General features: G+C 42.8%; 1 protein-coding gene and 1 non-coding gene across 7 annotated transcripts in view; one reads left to right on the top strand and one right to left on the bottom strand.

Moving 5' to 3' along the window:
• LOC124721760 (organic cation transporter protein) overlaps nucleotides 1-23,124 on the top strand; it is a 306,826-nt gene that overhangs the window by 123,195 nt on the left and 160,507 nt on the right. The gene's annotated exons all lie outside the window — the stretch shown is intronic.
• Nucleotides 1,640-1,714, bottom strand: Trnat-agu. The gene has a single exon. It is a non-coding gene; the product is annotated as a tRNA-Thr (tRNA).

Here is a 23,124-nt window from a genome sequence, read left to right as displayed (position 1 = left end):
TCTCACGGACACCCAACTGCTGAAGGTCCTTCTATAGTTCATCCTCCCATCGCTTCGTTGGTCTTCCAATTGGACGAGTTATATATAGTTTTCCCATAAGCCCAACTCGTTTCTGGCCTTCTAGCAATGTGCCCTACCAGGCCTATTCTCTGCGCTTTCATTTTCTACACAATGTTCAGTTGTTTCATTAGGTCGTACAGTTCCCGTTCTGTTCTACGTCTCCATGCGTTCTCTTCGCAGATTAGTTCAGAAATCTTTCTCGTGATTTTCTGTTCAAAGATCAGCAGGTTCTCTTCATTTTTTTGTGGTACTTAACCTTTCTGTCCCATGCAACAACATCGTTATTATCACTGCAGTATATGCCTTAAATTTGATTTTAATGGACAGATTTTTTGATGACATTATCTGCTCCAGACTGAAATATGTTTTAGATTCACTGATAATACGTTGATTTCTTGATTTAGGGTATATACCCGTTGAACCAGGCGTCAAGGTGTTTAAAATTTTCCACTCTGGTTATACTCCATATTCCAACCTGTAATGGGGCATTATTAGGGGCTTCTCTGGATACTTCTGCCGTTTCAGTCTCCTGCATATTGATCTTCAGTCCAGTCTTACTGGCATTCTTTGCTGAGTCCCCTACCGTTCCTGCCATCTCTTCCCCTCATTCCGCTATGGCTGCAATGTCGTCTGCATATTCCAATAGCTGTGTTCTTCCATTCAGATTCACCCCTTTACCCTCTCTTTTCATTTCCCGAATTATTTCCTCCAGGACCAAATTAAAAAGCAATGTTGAAGTGGCATCGCCTTGTCTCACACCTGTTCTGACGTTGAATTCCTTGGATAGCTCCCTCTGGTATTTCACCATACCTCTTTGGTATGCGAAGCTCCCTCAGGATGTTGTACATACGGTCGCAGGTTCGAATCCTGCCTCGGACAAGGCTGTATGTGATGTCCTTAGGTTAGTTAAGTTTAAATAGTTCTAAGTCTAAGGGCCTGATGACCTCAGATGTTAAGTCCCATAGTGCTTAGAGCCATTTGAACCATTTTGATATTGTAAATACTTGAACTGTGTATACTGTCATACGCCTTTGAGAATTTTCCAAATATTACCAGGAACTGATGACTGAAGTCCCAGCACTTCTCCTGGATTTGTCTCCTGGTGAAAATTTGATCCATGGTTGATATTCCTCCCAAAACCTTCGTTGTACTTTCCAACAATATCTTCAGAAAAACGCTTCAGCCTTTCAAAAATTATTAATGATAGCAGTTTGTATGATACACTTAGTAAAGAAATACCTTTATAGTTACTACAGACCCTTTTAGTGTTCTTTTTGTGCAGTGGGATAATGGTAGGTGACCTCCACTCTTTCGGGATTTCCTCCTTTCTCCATACTTCACTTATGAGACTGTATATCCCTTTCTGAAGCATTCCACCTGCTGTCTTCAACACCTCTGCAGTTATCCTATCTTCTCCTGGTGCCTTATTGTTCTTCAGTTTTCTATATGCACTCTGTTGAGTTACTTCAATTTCTTATACGTAAATTGAAGGTGGATGGGGGGGGGGGGGGGAGGAAGGAAAGGGAAGACGCTACTGACATGAGCTGCATCGCGACATTACGCAGAATCAGCGAAAATGTGTGCCGGACCGGGATTTGAACCCAGGATCTCCTGCTTACTAGGCAGGCGCGTTAACCACTGCGCCATCCAGGACACAGTGTTATCGCAACTGGACGGACCATCTCTGCACGCCTCACAGCCGACCCACATTCCCACCGAGCACTATCTATTCGCAGTCCCTGTCCATTTCCTCCATGCTCGCTAGTCAGAGATTCCCACAGGAAGTTGGACATACTGGTGCGTCCGCACTGAGGAAGGTAGGTCCATTGCTCCTCCTCTAGACGAATCAATTATATGAATGTGTGGTGTCTGTTCCTACGTTTGTTGGTGCATATCCATTAACAAGTGTTACATCTCCATACCTATACCTTATAGTGACTGTCTTCGTCCGTTTCACTAGCTACGAAAACGTTCTGTCTTCCACCGCCATGCCGTCTTCGACATCAAAACCATCGTTCGTAAGGCGTTGAAAACATTCTCTGCACGTTCTTCCACTAATAGTTCCCTCACCATCGGTCTTACCCAGATTTTTAAGAGCCACAGCGGCAGATTTATTCGCGTTAAAGCAGAAAATTAAAACTTCCCACAAATGGCGAGAAATGGGTGCGTAAGTTGACGTACTTAATCGAGAACAACCTTATGATGCAATCATAAATTTACTAATATTTTATGGCATTATGTTTACAGACGTCTAAACGTATTGCATTACACCTATAACCAACCACCTGGGCCCCACTTGCCGCTACTGCCGTCTATTGCAAAACGGCGGAAGCAAAGTTGGAGACCTAATATAAATTATCAATTACCGATCTTTTAAGAAAGATGGTTTGAATTTGAAAAGTATTACAGATTCACATTCTGTTTTAATTTTATGCTTCACAGAAATGCACATAAAACATGCAAATTTATTTAAAAATTTGCATCAGCCGGTAATTGAGCATGGTATCACCATGTGGTACACAAGCATTCTACCACAGAGCCACACATTCCATCAGAATAACTACTCTTAGTTTAGGGTATTAAAGGCGCTGTAAAAATGTCAAAGTCTATTTTCTAGAGAATTTTTGAGAGTCTCATCGAACTATTTGTGGATAATGATGTTTGAGCTCTGAATTTCACGTACGATAAATATACAAAAAAAAGATACAAAAGCCGATTACCATGTGGTCTCCTAAGACCAGTTCGCTCTGTAGTATTTAACTATCAGCTGCACAACATAGGCCGGCCGAAGTGGCCGTGCGGTTAAAGGCGCTGCAGTCTGGAACCGCAAGACCGCTACGGTCGCAGGTTCGAATCCTGCCTCGGCCATGGATGTTTGTGAAGTCCTTAGGTTAGTTAGGTTTAACTAGTTCTAAGTTCTAGGGGACTAATGACCTCAGCAGTTGAGTCCCATAGTGCTCAGAGCCATTTGAACCATTTTGCACAACATACATAGTTTATGTACGACGACCGCACTTTAGATTTGGAGTTCCGCTTGGTAATTAATTTAGATTGTTTTGCGTTGATTTTCGGCTACTTAGCTTCGATTATTAGTTGTGAGTTGACTCGCATATAGCGTGGCATTTTTGCTCGCCGTTGACAGCCATGTGTGAATCGGACTCGTGACTGATCTCGGTAAAACTGCTCTCAACGGTCACTTACGTAACGGTCTTCTTAGTTGTATACTGCAGTAGCGATTAAGTAATACAGTACGTTGTGGAAGGCCGGCCGGTGTGGCCGTGCGGTTCTAGGCGCGTCAGTCTGGAACCGCGTGACCGCTACGGTCGCAGGTTCGAATCCTGCCTCGGGCATGGATGTGTGTGATGTCCTTAGGTTAGTTAGGTTTAAGTAGTTCTAAGTTCTAGGGGACTGATGACCACAGATGTTGAGTCCCATAGTGCCCAGAGCCATTTGAACCATTTGAACGTTGTCGTAGCTCTTCGATCTGTGAAACAAATTGCATCTTCGGATTGACAGCCATCGAGAAAAATCAGATTCTCCATTTTCATCATATCTAGGAACTTTTTTTTTTCACGTGATAGGGAAATGCATCCATCACCGAGGCAGGCAACCATTTAAAGTTGCCACACAATGAACTGTGGATGTTCTTGGTTGCAAATTTTGAAAGTTGTATTAATATTACTGCAGTATAAATAGAAGGCGAGATACCCTTGCTGACTGCTGGATATTGTGGCATGGACCACTAACTGCTCTAGTCTGGTTTGAAAGCAGCAGCTGTGTGACATACAACTGCCGTCGCATAAAGAGCGAAAGCTCCGCCCACCATCTCCAGCATTACGGCAGTGATAGTCGGAGGCCGTCAGATACGAATAACGTCAGTAAAAATACAGTTGCAGTATGAAATATTTGGCTTACGACCAGCCACGTAAGTATAAAAATAGGCTTGCATAAAATATAATAAAAGAACATGAGAAATAAGCGTAATAAAGAAATAAACCATTAACATTCGAGCTAGACCAAAAGTGCCCTCTATGAGAATTCGTGTGTGACATTTTGTTGTGCAAATATTACCTACAAAGACGCCACCAGTAGCCATAGTAATGGTATGAAATCCATATTTTGCCATTTCTAGCCAAAGATATAGAAGTGTGGCTCACAAATTTTGACTCAGAACATAATCATCATTTTATACAAAACAGGTAATAGTAACTATATTAGTTACAATAGGAACAGTACCAATGACGACCCGCCAAGTTAGACGAGAGCCCTAATGCGCTGCTTCCTGGACTCGGGTAGGCCCGCCGGCCCCGGATCGAATCCGCCCAGCGGTTTACCAACGAGGGCCGGTGTGCCGGCCAGCCTGGATGTGGTTTTTAGGCGGTTTTCCCCATCCCATTAGGTGAGTACCGGGCTGGTCCCCGCGTCCCGCCTCAGTTACACGATTCGTAGACATTTGCAACACGTTTGCACTCTTTCATGATTTACACTAGACGCAGACAGCTGACATACACTGATTCTGTTCCAGGGGTACAGGGTAGTGGCAGGAAGGGCATCTGGCCACCCCTTCGAAATAACCATGCCAAACCCGATTGTAACTGTGCCGATCCTGCGAAGACTGCGGGACAAAGGCTCAAGCAAAAGAATAAGAAGAGGAACAGTACCAATGACGCTAAAAAATATAAAATTAGTACCAAAAAACGACAAAACAATAAAACATTGACATTGAAATTAGACACAAGATGTCCTCTCTGGGGACATGAATGTAACGTCTGCAGATCAAAGATGGCTTAAAAGCACCTCAGGAGTAACCACAGTAACGGTGTGAAGATGGATACGTTCCAGTTTCCAGTCAAATATACAGAAATGTGGCCTACAATTTTTTAATCGGAACGTAGTAATCATTATATACAAAAGAGGCAAGATCACAGAGGACGCAGCGTGCCAGCACAAATGGAAAATTTCGTGACATAGGAAAGGATGCAGCTGAAATTTGTGTGGGGACCCTGTAGCCGAACTTATGGCCATATCTAATTAGATACAATATGAATAAAGCTAATGACGCTTAAAAATGTAAAGGATGTACAAAAGAACAATAAAACAATAAGCCAGTGACATTAAAATGAGGCACAAGATGCCCTCTATGGGATCTTCTATAAAAATGCCGACGCTTTTCCTCCGGCGCAAGTACAGTGGTCGGAATAAAATCATCCCGACTGTTCCGATGACCTGCTTACCCGGTTTCGCAATTCATGTCAGCGACTTGGGCACGCCACGGTAGAACAAAAACGAGACAATTCGTTCCGTCTGCTTGCGTATTTCAGGGCACCGTAACTAGTTCATGTATCGAAAAAGGGACCATTCAACAGGTAGTAAAACCAAATGGGAGAGTCATTAATGGAAAAACGTAAAGAAGAAACGTAATTTTGTAAGCTCCCGTGACCATTTTATTAGATATGAACAAGTTATAAATTCGTAGACGGTAAATTATTGGCTCGCAATTCTTAGTGCCAGCCGTTAATCTATTGTATGATATTGTAAAAGCAAATACATTGCAGCCGGTTAACACATTGTTAAGTCAAAGATCCTTTTACCATTGCCGATGTTTGGTTGGAAAATGAAAAATTGTACGTAATTTTCACGAAACGTATGCTGCTGCTTGACTATTGGTCCAATTCTGTAACCAATCTTGGCCAGTAAATATATATAATTATATATAAGATATAATTTCTTATTACACGGGACCTATTCATATACTAAATTTCAAGTTTATACGGGTTTTGGAACAAATCCTCTAATTCTGTATTACACTCCCATGCACCGAAACTTTTTGAGCTCGTCCATGTCGGTTGCCTCAATTTGGGACCTATCTCTGAATCCGCAGTCGCGGTTTCCACGAAGGGCGACCTTCAGAAACTGTGCCGGAAACACTTCCGCCGTATGGCCTGCTCTGGCAAATGTGTCATTAGTGACCGACAACTGCACTGGAGCTCAATGCTTCTCGTGACCCAACAATGAGTCCCGTTGTTGTACTGTGTTCGCAAGCGTACAGGCAATCACACCCCAGTCCTGATCAGGGCCACGATGCCGCAAGAATAGAAACGCTGTGGAAGTCAAACAATTTCACACAGTTCATTACGTACTATAACATGTTCTCTGATACTAGGGAATTGATTACAATAACTGTACTGATCACAGAGGATGCAGCGTGCCAGCACAAATGGAAAATTTCGTGACATAGGAAATGATGCAGCTGAAGTTCGTGTGGGGACACTGTAGCCGAACTTATGGCATATCTGTGATGGATGTGGTGAACTGTTGCCAATAACTGTCCAGCACTGTCGTAAATGATACTCGTGATAGCTCTGGTGCTAACATTGCAATAGCAGCCAACAAGGAGAGCGTACGACTATCATTTGGTAGAGAGTCTAAGCAAGAAGTACTAGGGGTGGGGCCGGCCGCGGTGGTCTAGCGGTTCTAGGCGCGCAGTCCAGATCCGCGCGACTGCTACGGTCGCAGGTTCGAATCCTGCCTCGGGCATGGATGTATGTGATGTCCTTAGGTTAGTTAGGTTTAAGTAGTTCTAAGTTCTAGGGGACTGATGACCACAGATGTTAAGTCCCATAGTGCTCAGAGCCATTTGAACCATTTTACTAGGGGTGGGTTAGTGAAGAACTAGGAGTTGTATAGTACTGGGAGGAGGCGCGGTGAAGAAGGAAGAACGATACTGCAAAAAAACGTTTGTCGGGGGTGAGTGAGTGACGCTTTTTCCCCGCAAGCGCTTCGCTATCTCTTTCAGACGTTTGCACTGTATCGGTAATGGAGGCGTCGAGTTCAAGCACCTGAATTTCCACATTTACTGGATATTGGACGTTAATGCATATGAACTTTTCAAGACGAAATTGTCCACCCAGCTGACCCTTAAGGAACTGCTATTCTTCTTGACCTCTTGAAACATTTCATGCATTTGTCAGTATGATGTGTGTTTTATGATCTACCGCTTGACCACGGAGACAATGCTGATACACTGCACAGCTGGTTAGTGAATTTTGCAATTGGTGGGTACCTATTGTCCTAATGACGTTTTAAAAACTTTTCAGCCAGTCTCAGTTGCTGATATTTATTTTAAAATTGATGCGTTTCGGGCTGGTGGCGCATCTTCAGAATTTCTGTAAATTTGCAATAGTTTACGTATTACCTAAGGTTGTGGCTACGAGCCTATCCAACCGCTGTTAAGTATCTATTGACTTGAGTAACTTATAAAAAGAACTTGCCTTAGACAGCGTGAACCGTCCTAGTCAAAAAGTAAACACTGAGTGGAGTGTAACCACAATCGTCAAATATAAAAGTGGAAGCCTGAAAAGGGAACTAATTTTTTATAAAAATTCCTACTAAAACATAATGGCCTTTCCGTATCTGTGAGCACGAAGAACCAAACCTGGAGTTATTAGACAGTCACACTCACCAAATCATGGAGAAACCCGGCGTGTGGATAGGACTGCAGTGAACAGGCATATTGCACAACAGCAGACAATATGCGCTGTGAAGCGTGTTGGGTGCAACAGCGTGTCGCTTACTGTTCTAACGCGAATGAACAGCTGACTGAAAGCGCCAATCTATGGAGCTCGCGGTGCCTGTTATTTGTCATCATTTACATATTGAAGGATATTTAAAAACAATGGTACAAGACAGTGCCAGAAGTGTTTTTAATAAATACATGTAATAAATAGTAATAATTAATAATAATTAATAATAAATTAATAGTTATTAAATAATACCTTAAAAGTAGTTAAAACAATTATGAAGTTGAAAAGCAGTGGAGTATACACGAGTTCATACTGATGGGTGACAAACGAAAGTGCTGCTGGCGGTTGCTTAACCATAGAGGCTAATGAAACTTTTGTAAAGCTGTCATCATAATGTTATATAAATGCTGTTCTTAGTGACAAGTTGCTCTTTGAGACTCAAATCTTACCAATGTCTCAAACATTTTAATGTTCCAACTCCCCCAGCAGAGTAAACTTTGCCACGTGAATGATTTGCAAACAATCTGTTGTTAGTTCGGCGTGCCCGCTAACATTTAGATCCTCCGCAAACGAAGAATTGTTTTTCGCAGCTACCTCCTAGTAAGTGCTCATGTTATTTTAACTTCTTTTAAGGTATCATTTAATATCCATTAATTTATTTGAAGTATGTACTACTGGCACTGACTTGTAGTACTGTTTTTTAATTATCGTTCAATGAGTAACGATGGCCGTATACCACACACGGATAGTGCCATCGCTTGGCGCTTACAGTCAACTGTTCATTCACGTCAGAACAGCGCAGATATTGTCTAGTGTTGTGCGATATGCCTGTTCTTCGCAATCCTGTCCACACCAGTTTTCTCCGAGATTTGGTGAGTGTGTGTAATAACTGCCGGTTTGGTTCTTTGCGCCAACAGATACGGAAAGACCGTTCTAGTAGTTGTGTTTGAGAAGGTATTTTTATAAAAAATTATTTCCCTTTTCAGACTTCCGTTTTTATATTTGACGACTGCGGTTACACTCCATTCAGTGTTTACTTTTTGACCAGTGCGGTTTACGCTATCTAAGGCAAGTTACTTAAGTGAATAGTTACGTAGCATAGGACGGATAGGCTCGTAAACACAACTTTATGTCATAAATACGTTATAGTTAATCTGCAGAATTTCTGACGATGTGCCACTAACGGGAAACGTCTCACTTATAAAATAAATATCTACAACAGATATTTTCTTTTTATTTGAAAATTGGATTACTGTTGCTGAACCAGGCCGGAAATGGTGTGCAGAAACAACTGTTAAGTCACTAGGGATCAAGATGTGTGCTGAGAATGATCAGCTTTTGTCTGTAGACGTTTTGTAATATATTTACGGCAGATGAAATGTTCCCCACTCACTTGTTACTCTAGTGCTATGCAATCAAGTGAGCATACTGAAAATTAGTCTTCTTGCGCATGTGTGAGTTACCCATATGTTCTATACGACGTAAAACATCCTGCCAAAATTATTTACTTACTCTTGCTATCACGTTGAGTATCTTCCTTTTAGCAGATTACCTTCTCAGCTATGTAAATGTCGTTATTCAAGTTTTCATAGCAATCGACGGCTCTACTGCCGTGAGTTCAGCTCGCAATGAGTATTAATATGTCTACCGAAGCAGTTGCTAGCAAATGCCAGTCTAACAGCAAATTACTTCCCATTCAGCTGAACGGTAAGCACTTCAGTCCTTCTAGTTCGAACCTAGTCAACTGCATTAGTTGTAGTTGTAGCGTTAGCGTTAGGTTCGTTTGTGGTGCGATCTGCGGTTGGCGTCTTAGATATGTGAAATTAAGACTTCTCTTCATTTTCATAAATTTGAAAATTGAATTACTCAGTATTATGGTAAGCATAGATGGCTGCCATGTGAAGGACCCGGGCTGGGATTCCCAGTACTGCCAAATTTTTTTCTTGGTACGAGGAGCACTCAGCCTCATGGCGTCAATTGAGGAGCTTTCTCGACCGAGTAGTGGCGGCTACACGGTGTGCAGTCTGCGAAACGGCCGGCAGAGTGGTGCGCTGACACCCCCCCCCCCCCCCTCCCCCCGTCAACATCCGAATGACGCCGGAAGGAATGAATGGGATGACATGGCGACCAGAACGGCTTGGACGAGGAACTATTTTTTTTAATTACCCTGTATTGTACACCTTATAAGACCATCACCTGATGCCCTGTTTGTCCGCAGCTCGTGGTCGTGCGGTAGCGTTCCCGCTTCCCGCGCCCGGGTTCCCGGGTTCGATTCCCGGCGGGGTCAGGGATTTTCTCTGCCTTGTGATGACTGGGTGTTGTGTGATGTCCTTAGGTTAGTTAGGTTTAAGTAGTTCTAAGTTCTAGGGGACTGATGACCATAGCTGTTAAGTCCCATAGTGCTCAGAGCCATTTGAACCATTTGATGCTCTGTTTCACACTCTAGCACAAAGATGCAGCATAGACGCCTTAAAAAGTGTACGGTCATTCAAGACAACGGCAAGGAAGTGGGCACGAAAAGGTATTCAGAAGATCAGAGTTGTAAATATAGAAGCAATAGTTCCATCTAAATGTGAGAAAACGTCAATGAGTCGTAAAAATGAGCAGATTGCTTCCCAGTCAATTCTCAATTAAAGCGCAACATTCCTTGTCAGAGGAACTTGACAATCTTGTGAAAACTTTAGACAGAAATTGCAATCATGTTCAGTGACAGTAATCGTATTCAAGAGTTTCATCCGCACTGGGATATTCATATTTCTGGAATTTTTCCGTCTTATGCTAAACATTAAATACTGGTAGAGTCCACTTTACGTGGAAAATACTGTATATTACCTCCGGAGTAGTAATGTTCTAAACAGTTGCAATATTTTTCCGAAAATTATTTTTGCTTTGCTCAAAGTACGTTCACCGCACCAAATATTAGTCGCCACCTTAGAGGGCCACGCAAGTCCCTTTGAAGCGTTATACACTGACGGGAAAAAAATAGCAACACCAAAAAGTAGTTAATGGAGGGTAATGAAATTCCGGGATTACATTTGTATAGGTAAAATCCATATTGATAAGGTGCGGGATGTTTTAAGAAACTCCACTGTTCAAAGGTATTTCGTGCTGTGGGAGCTAGTTACATTAATAAATTCACTTTTTTGACTTTTCACAGCTGCATATCGATGCAGAATTGACAGCTAACAAGACTGGATAAGTGTAGTTTCCAAAGGTGGGCTTACTTCTCCATCACCTGGATGGTTTGCTACAATATCAGATTTCGAAATTATTTTTTGCTTTTTCTCATGCAGCAAACATTTCACGTTGCAAACGTGTGATGGAATCATTAGCAGCACTAGTACAACCAAGATTTCCCGCAATCAAAAAGAAAATAATTGATTTATATGTAAGAACGAAAACTTTCATCCGCATTAAATTTTTGAATAACAGAGCAAAATGGGATGCAACGAAGCATCTTCTCTGGAATGCGTCGTCTTCAGCAACTTCGAGTTAAATTTTCCACGTCAACATCATCAAATAAGTTTCGTCATCTCTATAATAATATTCTCTAATTATGACTGAACTAAAGTAGAACGTAAAACTGTAAAATATTCACCGTAGTCGCGTTCTTGAGCCGTAAGTTTTAGTGACGATCATTTACAGCTAGCCTTAGATATTAAGTGTCGTTATCGGTGCTTTTATCGCTTAACATTTCCTTTCGAATATTTCAAAAACTAATTCTTTGGAATCATCTTGAATCCCATCAATGAGGTGCTCAAAATCGAACGAAAAGAGACATGAAAACTGGTTAAGCGTGTGAGATTTCCAGTGCGTGACTCCGCCAGCTCTGGCTGCCAAGTGACGTAACACGTCGCTGACCAATCAGAGCTTACTTGCCGGAATCGCCTACCTTTCTAGTCCATGTGCCTTCATGTAGAATATGAGAACGAAGTCTTTGGCGACGGCACTGTCGTATTAAACATTCTCGGACTTCTTGCCATGTCAGTTCAGGGTAAAACGTCGAGCTTTCGACGATTATCTCCATCGTCTACGTCAGGAGCAACTGACTGTCAAAACCACTGCTGTAATGGCCTTATATCGTTCATTGGCGGCTTCTGATTGGACGGCAATCACCTAATACTGTCGCAGATGGTGTCAACGTCTGCCTCTTCTCTGCACCGAGAGCTCGTTTCTATGCACCGCCATGGCTATATCTGCTGTCACGGCTGAAGTTCTTCTCGCACATTCTTATTTCTACAACCTCTTCAAATACAAAAGCCGAATTTTGTAGGAGCCTGGGACAAAACTTTTGTTTCGGCAAGCAGTATTTCGTATTTGTGAGACTGTGTTCAGCAACTGCAGATTTCTGCAGATGTTAAAGTTCTTCACATGGGTCAGAAACGGTGTGGATGGAATGACTGATGTCACTGCTCCGGCACTCACAAGGGATGTTGTAAATCCCAGGGATTCTGAGGCCTTCACTGTCCTTAACAGGTCGTAGCATCTCCTTTACCATCTTAGGAGATCGGAAAATAGGTCTTATACCTTTTCTTCCCAGGAGTGCCTGTTTTGCTGGATACAGCGCCACAGAAAGGAAGGAATACAATCGTTGGCTCGTGACGTGGAAGTCTGGCATTTTCACGTTTCCTTGTCTTGGAGAAGAATGGCTTCATATTGCATGAAGCGTAGCCATTGTTTCGGAACACGTACTTCAGATGGTTAATTTCGGAATCCAAGTGGTTCTCATCAGAGATAATTTTTGCTCCGATGTCAATGTATTTCAAACTGCGACCTTCTAGCCTCTACGATGAAAACTCTGGGCACTAAGATGTAGATCGGTGTGCATCGGCTTGCGGTACACTGAGTGGCCGAGACGTCCATCCGACTTCCGTTGTACCAAAATGTCTAAAAATGGCAGCCTTCCTTCTTTCTCTGTCTCGACGGTGAATTGGATGTTTGGGTGCATGCTGTTCATATGTACAAGGAAGTTCTCAAGAGTTTCTATGCTGTGTGGCCAGTCCATAAACATGTCGCCAACATAGTGATAAAATGAAGACAGACGAAGGAGAGCAAAATTTAATGCACGCTCCTTAAAATGTTCCATAAAAAGTTGGCCACTGCTGGAGGACGAAGAACTCATAGACTACATCTACCTTGCGGGCAGTACAGGAAGTTGCATTTTTTGATTTCGAAGAAACAAGCCAGGATCTCCTAATATTTTCCTTATTTGCCATTGTTCCGAACCACATGTAAAGCGTTAGATGCCTGCCGTTGCGTTCAGTGGACCTAAACTCTATGTTATATGGATGTTTATCATGTAGTAATACATCTTGTTTGCTGAAGAATGACCTTTCTTGATGTGTAATTTTTCTGTGATCCGTCCATGTATCCATACCCATTAGAGCTACAACTTCGTCTTTGCTACTCGACTGCAATAAGTCACTCAACGTCATCCTCCATCTTAGATAATACCATCGATGAAGATTGTTTACCATTATTTGAGTCTTGAAGTTTCGACTGTTCAGTCGAATTATTTGGAATGTTCAAATTATAAGAAGTATTCGAAAGACCTGAAATTATATTATCAGAAGTAACATCTACATCTACATCTGCATTTATACTCCGCAAGCCACCCAACGGTGTATGGCGGAGGGCACTTTACTTGCCACTGTCATTACCTCCCTTTTCTGTTCCAGTCGCGTATGGTTCGCGGGAAGAACGACTGCCGGAAAGCCTCCGTGCGCGCTCGAATCTCTCTAAGTTTACATTCGTGATCTCCTCGGGAGGTAAAAGTAGGGAGAAGCAATATATTCGATACCTCATCCAGAAACGCACCCTCTCGAAACACCGCTATCATATAATCATACAATAAAGGATCCTTCTTTGTATGTATTCGCAATACATTACATTTGTCTATGTTACGGGTCTGTTGCCACTCCCTGCACCAAGTGCCTATCCGCTGCAGATCATCCTGCATTTCGCTACAATTTTCTAATGCTGCAACTTCTCTGTTTACTACAGCATCATCCGCATGGGACTTCCGACACTATCTTCTAGGTCATTTATATATATTGTGAAAAGCAATGGTCCCATAACACTCCCCTGTGGCACCCCAGAGGTTACTTTAACGTCTGTAGACGTCTCTCCATTGAGAACAACATGCTGTGTTCTGTTTGCTAAAACCTCTTCAATCCAGCCACACAGCTGGTCTGATATTCCGTAGGCTCTTATTTTGTTTATCAGGCGACAGTGCCGAACCATATCGAACGCCTTCCGGAAGTCAAGGAAAATAGCATCTACCTGGGAGCCTGTATCTAATATTTTCTGGGACTCATGAATCCATGTTGATTCCTACAGAGTAGATTCTGGGTTTCCAGAAACGACATGATACGCGAGCAAAAAACATGTTCTAAAATTCTACAACAGATCGACGTCAGAGATGTAGGTCTATAGCTTTGCGCATCTGCTCGACGACCCTTTTGAAGACTGGGACTACCTGTGCACTTTTCCATTCATTTGGAACCTTCCGTTCGTCTAGAGACTTGCGGTACACGGCTGTTAGAAGGGGGGCAAGTTCTTTCGCGTACTCTGTGTAGAATCGAATTGGTATCCCGTCAGGTCCAGTGAACTTTCCTCTGTTTAGTGATTCCAGTTGCTTTTCTATTCCTTGGACACTTATTTCGACGTCAGCCATTTTTTCGTTTGTGCGAGGATTTAGAGAAGGAACTGCATTGCGGTCTTCCTCTGTGAAACAGCTTTGGATAAAGGTGTTTAGTATTTCAGCTTTACGCGTGTCATCCTCTGTTTCAATGCCATCGTCATCCCGGAGTGTTTGAATATGCTGTTTCGATCCACTTACTGATTTAACGTACGACCAGAACTTCCTAGGATTTTCTGTCAAGTCGGTACATAGAATTTTACTTTCGAATTCACTGAACGCTTCACGCATAGCCCTCCTTACGCTAACTTTGACATCGTTTAGCTTCTGTTTGTCTGAGAGGTTTTGGCCGCGTTTAAACTTGCAGTGAAGCTCTCTTTGCTTTCGCAGTAGTTTCCTAACTTTGTTGTTGAACCACGGTGGGTTTTTCCCGTCCATCACAGTTTTACTCGGCACGTACCTGTCTAAAACGCATTTTACGATTGCCTTGAACTTTTTCCATAAACACTCAACATTGTCAGTGTCGGAACAGAAATTTTCGTTTTGATCTGTTAGGTAGTCTGAAATCTGCCTTCTATTACTCTTGCTAAACAGATAAACCTTCCTCCCTTTTTTTTATATTCCTATTTACTTCCATATTCAGGGATGCTGCAACGGCCTTATGATCACTGATTCTCTGTTCTGCGCTTACAGAGTCGAAAAGTTCGGGTCTGTTTGTTATCAGTAGGTCCAAGATGTTATCTCCACGAGTCGGTTCTCTGTTTAATTGCTCGAGGTAATTTTCGGATAGTGCACTCAGTATAATGTCACTCGAAGCTCTGTCCCTACCACCTGTCCTAAACACCTGAGTGTCCCAGTCTATATCTGGTAAATTGAAATCTCCACCTATGACTATAACATGCTGAGGAAATTTATGTGAAATGTATTCCAGATTTTCTCTCAGTTGTTCTGCCACTAATGCTGCTGAGTCGGGAGGTCGGTAAAAGGAGCCAATTATTAACCTAGCTCGGTTACTGAGTATAAACTCCACCCGTAATAATTCACAGGAACTATCCACTTCTATTTCACTACAGGATAAACTACTACTAACAGCGACAAACACGCCACCACCGGTTGCATGCAATCTATCCTTTCTAAACACCGCCTGTGCCTTTGTAAAAATTTCGGCAGAATTTATCTCTGCCTTCAGCCAGCTTTCTGTACCTATAACGATTTTAGCTTCGGTGCTTTCTATCAGCGCTTGAAGTTCCAGTACTTTACCTTGCATCTTCGACAGTTTACAATTACAATACCGATTGCTGCTTGGTCCCCGCATGTCCTGACTTTGCCCACACCCTTTGAGGCTGTTGCCCTTTCTGTACTTGCCCGAGGCCATCTAACCTAAAAAACCGCCCAGTCCACGCCACACAATCCCTGCTACCCGTGTAGCCGCCTGCTGCGTGTAGTGGACTCCTGACCTATCCAGCGGAACCCGAAACCCCACTACCCTATGGCGCAAGTCGAGGAATCTGCAGCCCACACGGTCGCAGAATCGTCTAAGCCTCTGATTCAGACCCTCTACTTGGCTCTGTACCAAAGGTCCGCAGTCTGTCCTGTCGACGATGCCGCAGATGGTGAGCTCTGCTTTCATCCCGCTAGCGAGACTGGCAGTCTTCACCAAATCAGATAGCCGCCGGAAGCCAGAGGGGATTTCCTCCGATCCATAGCGACACACATCATTGGTGCCGACATGAGCAACCACCTGCAGATGGGTGCACCCTGTACCCTTCATGGCATCCGGAAGGACCCTTTCCACATCTGGAATGACTCCCCCCGGTATGCACACGGAGTGCACATTGGTTTTCTTCCCCTCTCTTGCTGCCATATCCCTAAGGGGCCCCATTACGCGCCTGACGTTGGAGCTGCCAACTGCCAATAAGCCCACCCTCTGCGACCGCCCGGATCTTGCAGACTGAGGGGCAACCTCTGGAACAGGACAAGCAGCCATGTCCGGCCGAAGATCAGTATCAGCCGGAGACAGAGTCTGAAACCGGTTCGTCAGACAAACTGGAGAGGCCTTCCGTTCAGCCCTCCGGAATGTCTTTCGCCCCCTGCCACACCTCGAGAGGACCTCCCACTCTACCACGGGTGAGGGATCAGCCTCAATGTGGGCAGTATCCCGGGCAGCCACAGCCGTAGTCCGATCGGGGGATGTGTGGGACGAGCTGGCCGTCCCCGACAAACCCCCATCCGGACCCCCACAGTGATGCCCATTGGCAACATCCTCAAGCTGTGTGACTGGAGCCAACACTGCCTGAAGCTGGGAGCGAAGGGATGCCAACTCAGCCCGCATCCGAACACAGCAGTTGCAGTCCCTATTCATGCTAAAAACTGTTGTGCAAAGAACGTCTGAACTAATCTACAGAGAGCACAAACAATTCGACACAAAATTTAAACGGTTATTAAAATACAAGATTGCCTAGTAAATGCAGTAATGCTGCTACTTGCGCACTGCTGACACACTGCTCGGCGGCGGAAGGAGACTACGCGATTTTACCCTACTCAGGTACTAAAACGCGATGCTACAACTCTCAAATACTATAATACGCCCGAAATTTATGAATTAAACAATGCAGGTACCCAAAAACACGCAAAGAAATCAAGAATTAAACTATGTAACAAATAAGTGAGCTAAGAGTATACGACTTGCTGCTGGCAGCTGCTTATTCAACGGCGGCAGGGAGCACTTGCTTCGTGAAGCCATCTTCTCATCTTAGAAGCCGATTTATTTACTTCTTCAGTTTTACCTTTAGCCCCTTTACTGATTTGAGCTCCTGAAAGCTTGTTTCTTGTTGCGCTCATCATTTGCTCTTTACTACCTAAAAATATAAATAAATATATTTTAACACCGACGAATCGGTCTTACATACAAAATCATGATGATATGTGTATATGTATAATATATGTCTTTTATATTGATATCAAACACGCACTTTTTATTTCAGCCTATTTACTAATGTAACGTTGTGGCAAAAACGTTCTGTGAAAATCGCATTTTCGTGGATCCATTTCATGCCATTTTGAAGCTATTTGACTGGACTATTCCACCGATAAGATAATATAATATGTATTCTGTCTTACTTGTTACTCCCGTTAATTGCTTATTTTCATTACGGTAGTCTGAATCTACGGATTTCGCTAATCATTATAATAACACTGATTATTCGCACACCCAATCGGCCACATAAAGAAACAACGGTCGTCGCTTTACGTTTAGGTTTATTCGGCTCAGATCGTGTAGGCCCATCTCTTTTGTCTGTGGGAATTTTTTTTAGATGTAACGGTGATATCCCTGGTGGAAACATCACGTACTCTATGCACGCATTCAAAAATTAACTTAGGGTACTTCAGAAATCAACTTCGGATATGTTCAAAAATCAACTGGGATGCGTTTCAGAATCAAATAGATAATCGATAGAGCAAAGTGCACTCGATGCTAAGTGGTTTGTGAAAGAAGTTATTTCCTTCAAACTTATTAATTTGGTGCCCCCGGAAATTGCTGCCATAGACCCACGCTGACCACATGTTACTAACCTTCTAAAAACGCCACGTACCGTGATGAGAAACAAAGGATGAGTGGAGTAGAAATTAAGAAGTAACAAATGAGGGACGGATTCTGGATCATTTGATGATGAGCAACCCGCTGGTACGTTCATAATTTTTCTATAAATATCATTTCGAACTACCTTAAAATTCAACCCCAAATTAAAGCATGAAAGAAATTTCAGAGAAGGAAAAAGACTTACAATAATTACTGCTCACATACAAAGAAACCGAAACTGTCAACGTTTTCCCGTTGCCATCATTCTGAGGGAAGTTGATAATTTGTTCAAGATGGCGGCAAAAAAAGATTCAAATTTGAAAGGAACATCATCTCGATCCTCAGATTCTTGGTTTCGGTCAGTAGTGATCATTTTCAGGTCACGGCACATATTTTCTGCCTCAGTTTACACAGCCAGGAATGCTGAAAAGTCTACCATTCCAACAGTTGAGAAGGTGCCAGGGTAGAGAAACTCTGGGACAAAAAGCAAGTGGCCACTTTCTGTGGCTCAGTAGGCGAAAACTAGCCAGTTGTCCACCCAGCAGGTTGGCACTAACACTGTTTTTTGAGGCAGTAGGTATACTAGAGTGTGGCGCCAGTCGGTGTTTAAAAGGTATGGCCGCCGCCACTTCTGCCGTTCTGTGTGAACTTCTTGGAGCGACTGGTAGCTGACGACTGTACGCTGCCTGCGACTGTGTGTTTCTAAATTGGCCATCACGCTGCAGTGAAGCTTAACTCTCCATTGCTTTGAAGAGAGTTCAGCGATGTAGCTCGACTTCGATCACCGTTTCATTCCTTTGGTGATCGCGAGAATTTCGCGATGCAACGGGCGAGTAGAAGTTCTAGCCAAGCGATAAGGTTCATAGAAGTCTGCGCCTCCTTCTGTTGCATAAATCTGATTCTCATGGTTCAGTATTCTCTCTGATGTGTTCCCAGTAATGTGTGTGTAGCTCATTCTCTATGTCGTTTTTGTGATTGTGCAATTGTCAGTGAAGGCTGCCCTCCGTTAAATGATGCCCTGTTCTATTCTAATTTCAGAATAAATCTGTTTTGTATTTATCAAATCTTTTATTATCTGCTATTTTTTTAAAATATTGTTGGAGAAAGTCAGTGACCGAAACAGAATATTTTATATTACTTACAAAACAGTGTGGATCGCAAAGGCAAGTTTACTACAAAGTGATCGGTTTCGTCTTCAGACCGTCAAAGCTGTAAAATGATAAAGACTGTTCAGATGGTTCAGATGGCTCTAAGCACTATGGGACTTAACATCTGAGGTCAGCAGTCCCCTAGACTTAGAACTACTTAAATCGAACTAACCTAAGGACGTCACACACATCCATGCCCGAGGCACGATTCGAACCTGCGACCGTAGCGGTCGCGCGTTTCCAGACTGTAGCGCTTAGAACCTCTCGGTCATAAAGGCCGGCTGATACAGACTGTAAATTACAGGAATACATAAACGAAATTAAAATTAGCTATAAAATTACAAAACTTAGATGTACCCATATTGGTGGACAATGGCTGTACATGCAACAGGAAACGATGAATGACGATAGTCAGCTGCTGGAGAGAGCAGCGCAGCTATTTCTTAAATACTGGAGGCTGCGTCTAGAGCTGATGTCAGCGTTAGTCAATCGGGTACAAGTCCAAAGAATTATGCACAAAAAGATATACTTATTAGTAAGCATAACGTCAAAATTACCTGAAATAATTTTCTAATAAAGAAAAAACAATTTGTTAATGCAGCTATTGTCAAATAAATAAATAAATTTAAAAAGGAAACAATGAAACATCGCATTCGTCGTGTATATGTTGCCCTCTAGGGGCACGCTGGAAAAATAATTACAGTGTTATTAGTTGATATGGAGATGATGGGTATCTTTTTGTACATAATTCTTCCGACTTATACCTGATTAGCTAACGCTGACATCTTGCCGTCAGCTGCAAGCGGAGCCTCCAGTATTTAACAAATAGCTGCACTGTTCTATCCAACAGTTGACTATCGTTAACCGGCATTTGAAGGTAACTGCTGAACGATTCTACTGCCGCCAACATACATTGCGTGTAAGGACTACAAAGATAAGATACGAGAAATTAGGGCTCGTACGTTTTTCTTTCGATCTATTTGCGAGTGGAACAGGAAAGGCAATTACAAGTGGTGGCACAGGGTAACCTCCGTCACGCACCGTACGGTGGCTTGCGGAGTGTCTATGTAAATGTAGATCATTCAGCGTTTCCCTCTCCGTGTGCAGCCATTGTCTATCAGTATGGATGCATCCATGTATTGTAATCTTTTAGCTAATTTTAAGTTCGTTTATGTATTCCTCTAATTTATATCCTGCGTCATATAACAGTTATGACTGTCTAAAGATGATCGCGTGATTATCGAAACCAATCACCTTGCAGTAAATGTACCTTTGCTGTATACACTGTTTTATAATTAGTTTCAAATTTTTTATTATCAGTATTGCGATCCCTACCACATTTCCCCAGTACCTGCTAAAGAGCCCCCAATAATGCCTTCCAAGGTCTGATTCTGGATCGGAAATAAACCTGAATCTCGGCAGATTGTTAAGAGTTATCTCGCCCTCAAAATGGGGCAAGTTTCTATTATATACTATGTGATCAAAAGTATCCGGAAACCTGGCTGGAAAAAACTTACACAGTTTCTACATTGTCCACTTACACTAATGTGACAACCTCCGAAAAGGCTAAATAACCCTCTTTTGCTGCGCAGCCCGCTGCGAGACGTGCAGGAAGAGAAAAAATGGTTCAAATGGCTCTGAGCACTATGGGAATTAACATCTGAGATCATCAGTCCCCTAGAACGTAGAACTACTTAAACCTAACTAACCTAACGACATCACACACATCCATGCCCGAGGCAGGATTCGAACCTGCGACTGTAGCGGTCGCGCGGTTCCAGACTGAAGCGCCTAGAACCGCTCGGCCACACCGGCCGGCCCTACCCTCGGTCCATGACGATGACGCGTGCGGACTCTCTGGCTAGTGCTGCTCATATCGAAACTGTCGTCGGAAAATGTGTTTCAGATTTAACTTGTGGTCTCAGTTACAGGCAAAGGAAGAGTATAAAGAGACGTTTTCAAAGACTGCTTTTGCAAGCGTAGTTGTCTACAATATTCAGTTCACCTCTTACCAACTCATTGATTCTCATCCACCTCCCTTCTCCACAGTGGGTATTCTAAACATTTAATACTGCGCTTCACTCATGCTTCATTCAACCTATTTATAAGGAGCGACCAAAAAATTGCCATTCGAAGGCTGTACAGACCAGAACGGTATGCCAATCTGGGCAAATCGCAGTGAGCATTGAGGTTACTCATCCCACCGACACCCCAGATAAAAGATACCCGTTTGGTAAAACAAAGTGTCCTGCTGCGTTAAATTCTTTTACATAAAATCAATACAGTTTTCTTCTTAGCTTTGAATGCCATGGCCAGTAGCCTTGCACCAATGTGCTTTCTGAGAAATAAATAAAGAACAAAAGTAACTATTATGCACTAAACTTTACAACAAATTTGTATTACTTAATGATTTAATAAGGTGTCATCCTGTCATCTTTCAATGTGTTTTGTGTGGAGGAAATGATGATCTGTTGCTTAACTGAAAATACTGATAATTTAAATTTACTATATCTTTTAAACAAATAAAGTTAGAGTTGATATTTACAGCGTTTGTCATTTTAATGATGCGGTTCTATATGAAATGTCGATCGTTAAGATCGACTAAAGCGTTCAGATTTTAGCATTGAGGTCTTTGTTACAAAACTAGTTAATTTCAGGCGCTACAGTCTGGAACCGCGCGACCGCTACAGTCGCAGGTTCGAATCCTGCCTCGGGCATGGATGTGTGTGATGTCCTTAGGTTAGTTAGGTTTAAGTAGTTCTAAGTTCTAGGGGACCGGTGACCTCAGAAGTTAAGTCCCATAGTGCTCAGAGCCATTTGAAACATTTTAGTTAATTTCACTTTAACAGTAAATCCTAAGCTATTATAGAGATGATCAATATTCAAGTTTTATTGGGATCACCATGAAAATTCATGAAGGATGGTGGCTTCATTCCCTGCATCACTACAGAATTAAATATTTTTCACAAATGGCTGATCTTAGGTCCGACATATTTAACACTGCTACGTCTCCCTGGTCACAAACACCTCCTACAGGGTTTCCCTATGACGTAGGTTCTCGTCGGTCTCACTCGCACACTATAGTGCTTAGGCCTCATTCAGCACAATAGACACCTGTGATTTCCCCATCTCTTGGCGATTCTGCGCTCGTAATGGCACACGGTCCTGGACGACAGGGTTAGTTTCACAATTCCTGAATTCCTTAAATGAGAGCGAAATGCTATTTAACTCACACCATCCGATGGACACATCACTATAAACGGTGTCATATGAGCGATGATAAGTTTTGCTACCACCAGGATTGAAACCGGCTACGTAAGCGTCGAGAACCAGCGGACCAGTGTACATTTGCGACCTTACCTCCAGAGTTGATATTTAGCAGCCAGCCGTCAGCCGCCAGCTACCGGCAATGGCTATCATGGCGAGACCTCCGTGCCCGACAGCAAGACACAAACGGGCAGCGCCACCTTCAACAGGTGTACAAGAAGATCACCAACTATGGACAGCTGGCCATTTCTTCAAGAGAAAACTCCTGTCCGAAAATGGGTAGTGTATGTGCTGTGGAGCACCGAAGTTTGAGACAGGTGGCGTCAAAATGTCTTCAAAATGGGTTTGATAGCAAAATTAGTCATCCAGCCTAATAGCCACGAGTGTAAGGTGGGTTCACAGACTGCACCTAGTACCATTCCTGCGCATGCACTTCTTTTTCCCATCGTCCTCTGTTCTCGTTATTGTGGGGTAGCTATTTTGTGTACCAGGGCAGTAACATTGTTGACAGCATTGTTACATGTACCATTACACATGTATTAAAATGCATACACACAGTTGATGGAAATGGCAGAGCTACTGGGTGATTATATGCGGAAAAGTTTCCCAACCTAAATACTCCGCATCATTCAATATTTGCGGAAAGATGCAAGTAGGTAAAATATTCTCGTCCTCGAGTTTTACCGAAATGGTAGGGTGTATATACAGCAAAGAGTGTTTTCTGTACTTGTTATATTTCATTGCATATACAGGGTGTTTCAAAAATGACCGGTATATTTGAAACGGCAATAAAAACTAAACGAGCAGCGATAGAAATACACCGTTTGTTGCAATATGCTTGGGACAACAGTACATTTTCAGGCGGACAAACTTTCGAAATTACAGTAGTTACAATTTTCAACAACA

Source organism: Schistocerca piceifrons, chromosome X (assembly GCF_021461385.2).
Source record: "Schistocerca piceifrons isolate TAMUIC-IGC-003096 chromosome X, iqSchPice1.1, whole genome shotgun sequence".
In the NCBI taxonomy this organism is placed as follows: domain Eukaryota; kingdom Metazoa; phylum Arthropoda; class Insecta; order Orthoptera; family Acrididae; genus Schistocerca; species Schistocerca piceifrons.
Note: the sequence above shows the minus strand (reverse complement) of the source record. Positions and strands in the feature narration are given on the sequence as shown.